General features: G+C 42.0%; 1 non-coding gene across 1 annotated transcript; it reads left to right on the top strand.

Moving 5' to 3' along the window:
• The first annotated feature begins 3,478 nt into the window (after nt 1-3,478).
• Nucleotides 3,479-3,552, top strand: trnat-ugu (transfer RNA threonine (anticodon UGU)). Its single transcript has one exon. It is a non-coding gene; the product is annotated as a tRNA-Thr (tRNA).
• Nucleotides 3,553-3,921: the final 369 nt, after the last annotated feature.

Below are 3,921 nucleotides of genomic sequence, written 5' to 3'. Positions count from 1 at the left end.
GAGTAGGAACAGGCTGGGAGGAACCCCATATTATGGCTGCCCCAAGGCAGATATATTTTTGTACTATGTTAAAACAAAAAGAAAATCCTTCTATAAACAAATCCTAAGAGGAAGTGGTCCTCACAAGTCGCGCCGAAAGGATTACTCCTTTCCGAACACCCCACAGAGTCAACTGGTCAACAGTAGATATGGGATGATGCTTTTTGGAATGGGTAAAGCTCCGTATATATCTGCATATATATATATATATCGTTAGCAGTAGGTCACTAATCATAGAGCGATTGAGCATTTATGTTACCCAGATATATCGTTGTGTTATTTTGTTATATGTTGCCCAAATATATCATTGTGGTTACTTATGTTATTTTTGTTTATTGTTTCATGATATTTCTGGTTTGTTTTTGTTATGAGAAATGTGTACAATGAATGCTGGCTGGCCACCTGGAGAGGGTTTTACCTTGGCCAGATGTAATGGAAGGATGTTTCCCTCTCCATGTCGCTAGATTCAGCTGGAAGGCCAGACAAGGACGATCACTGCGTAGTCTCACATGGATTTAGTCCAGGAGGATAAGGGATGACAGTCGGTTGTGTTTTGCAGCTGAGTTGTCATCTGCTGCAGTGAACCTCATTGTCAGGAATTAGGAGAATCGGAAGGTGTTTGATTTCTTTATTGTTCACATTGTATGTATTTTAGACTAGTCACTGTCACATTGCATGTATTTTAAGGTTTATCACCATCACTTTGCATGATTGCAGAAGGTACTTCCCATGTATTATTCATTGGGTGGTCCTTTCAGGACCAAAGGGGGGAATGTTGAGAATGATTGCTCTGAGCACAGTGCATGCACCTGTTGGGGTAGCACTGTGAAGCTGTAACTACATGTGTTGGTTGTAACTACATGAGTTGGGAGTACCCGGCCTGAATGTCTCATAGATGCCGCTGCACCTGTTGTGTGTAATGAATGGGTGCTGACGGATAGCTCAAGGTTGTGCAGCACAGTGAGGCACATAACACTGAGACTAGCTCAAGGCTGTGCAGCGCAGTGGGCGCACATAACACTGAGACTAGCTCAAGGCTGTGTAGCACAGTGGACACACATAACTCTGCAATGGGAAGACACATAACACTGTAATGGGAAGATTACTAACAAACTCAGCCCCAGACCAACCAATAGGAAGAGTCCCAAGAAAGGCGAATCAGGGCAAGGCGATGCCATTACTGTTTTTAGGGTTTGCAAGACTGCTTTACACGATTAAGATCAGACGAGTAAGCATAATAGTGGCAAGTACCTATAAATTTAGGATAAAGGGGAAGGGCCTGGGGCGTGGAAAACCCAGGTCCAGAATAGTATATAAGGAGAAGACAAAGAGACACAAGTCAGAGCAACCCCGGGGTTTTCCTCTCACTTGTTTCATTTGTACCTTGCTGCAAATAAACATTTTACTTGGATCTGAAGACTGGTTTCCTCAACTTCTCTTAGACTATTGCTGAAGTCAAGTTTTTTACTAGCCAGAACCTTGAAGACTGATTAGAAGTGAACTATTGACGTACTATTGCCACGTCAGTATCAGGGACAGCATGGAAAAGGTTTAAAACATTTTGATTGATTTTTGTTTTCAAGTTCTGTACCTGGGTAGGATGCCACAACAGCATCTTGGCTGTTCTAAAGTGTACATGTTTTAAATAATGCTGATTGCCAGTAAGAAAGCCATTACGATAAAATGGTTAAATCAAGGACCACCTACATTAGCAGACAGGTTTTATTGTGATGATGGCATTTTTTGTATTGGAAAAATTAACATTTGCTTTGAGACTCAAGACTGAAGACTATTTGCTAATTACTGGAAAGGATGGATTGAGTTTGTTCAGCCACATACAGTATAACAGATTTCAGCTGAAGACTGTAATTGTATTGTAATTGTATGGTGCCCCCTGGTTCTCTGCTACATATTTCCCTTTTTCTATCTTTCGTTTTTTGTTTTGTTCAAAACAAAAATGTACAATGTGAAATGATTTGCACTGGATGACAACACAGGGTTCTGTATTGGGCCCGTTACCCTTTTCAATTTATATGCTCCCTCTTGGAAACATAATTTGTCAGTTCAGCATAGATGTTCATTCATATGCAGATGACACCCAAATTGTATGTTTCCATAAATCCCAACGATCACTCTGGAATCTCCAACGTGGAGTCCTGCCTTCTAGCCATTAAAGGCTAGATGACAAACAAATTCTGCTTCTTGTCAATAAAACAAAAATGCAAAGAAGCAGGATTGAAATTGCAGAACTTTTTAGTTAACTTAGACGATGGTGCCATCTGGTGCTCTGCAACGTCGCAGAAACTGTGCGTTACCTTTGACAAGGACCTAACATTCAACATGTTGCATACTTCCGTATCCGAAATATCGCCAGAATCAGACCGTTCCAGCAAAGCAGATGCTAAAACTCAAATTCATGCATTTGTCACCTGAGAGTTCCTGCCTGTCTGAAGAAAGACGCTTTCACACGCCCACACATAAACGCTTCCCAAGGCAGCCCACATCGCTCCAAGAGAACAAAAAATTTCCTATAATGGGAAGAAATGGAAGGAAGAAGAAGAGGCAATTCATAGATCCCCTCTCCTCAAACAATCAGGTGTGCAATAGGGGCCTTAGGTGGGCAACAAGCTATACAGGAACAGAAGATATGTAAGATATGTATAATAAGATATATATATATATATATATATCAATAACCAATCAACCATCAACTTGTCAACACTGTTACTGACAAGGCAAAGGTGTCAGTCATATTTTATTGATAATGAGCAGGGTTGAGCAGGGTTTTTTTCAGCATTTCAAGATTTGCAAGAGTCTACCTCTTTGACAGTTGCAGTGAGTATTTTCAAGATAGAAAAGAAGCATGGTAGGGGAGGGCTCTATTTTCAAAGGATTTGGTCTTGCTTTGACATAACAAGCAGGCCCGCCTCCTGGCATCGTAAGGAATTTTTTTATAATTATATAAAAAGTAGGACCTTAAGTTCAGCCCTGACATCAATGGGAAGCCATTGTAGGGAAGCTATGACTGAAGTGATACTGTAATAAACCCTCATCATTGTATTGCACAGGCAGAATACTGCCACCACCTCTTGTTACCTGTATGGCTGCTATATAATGTTGAGGCGTGAACCGAATTTAGCAACACAACAACATAAATATAGAACTTTATTTGAAAAAAATACTTAAAGGGTCAAGCAAGGATGAAAATGATTAAATTATCTTTACCTCAGGAGGCAAGACCCTCCAGTGAGACATAAAGACGTCTGTAGGAACGCACCAGCTCGGCAAGTCTAACCTGAGTTTCCCCTCCTATCGCAGGAACAGATGTCAGAAAAATGTTATTATACCGAATAAACAAAGAAGGCCATGCTGCATCTCCTGCTGTATCTCCTCAAGGAACGAGGGATTCTGGTACGCTGGCATTCCAGCTGGTATTCGTGGCGCTGTGGCTTAGCTGGTTAAAGCGCCTGTCTTGTAAACAGGAGATCCTGGGTTCAAATCCCAGCGGCGCCTGCCATGTGTGCTGTCTATGTTGTAAGGAATGTGAACATGAATGCAAGATTCAATTGTGTTTTGAGAGGCAGTGGCTCAGTGGTTAGTGCTTCCGCTTGGGAACCGGAAGGTCGCCGGTTCGAGCCCCTGCCGAGGTGCCCCTGAGCAAGGCACCGAACCCTCAAGTGCTCCCCCCTCTGCGAAGGGTGGTAATGTCGCTTTGGATAAAAGCGTCTGCCAAATGATCGTAATGTAATGTAATGTATTCCTTACATTCAACAAGAATGGTATTTCCTGTCGACCTTGTTGTTATGGCGACACTTAACCTGTCTAGCCGTAAAGATAGAGAAGTGCTGCTAGAATGGAAAAGTACCGATGGGCATACTTTGT

Source organism: Genypterus blacodes, unplaced genomic scaffold, assembly GCF_046128005.1.
Source record: "Genypterus blacodes isolate CSIRO-AG114 ecotype Tasmania unplaced genomic scaffold, CSIRO-AGI_Gbla_v1 ptg000072l_1, whole genome shotgun sequence".
NCBI classification, from domain to species: Eukaryota; Metazoa; Chordata; class Actinopteri; order Ophidiiformes; family Ophidiidae; genus Genypterus; species Genypterus blacodes.
Note: the sequence above shows the minus strand (reverse complement) of the source record. Positions and strands in the feature narration are given on the sequence as shown.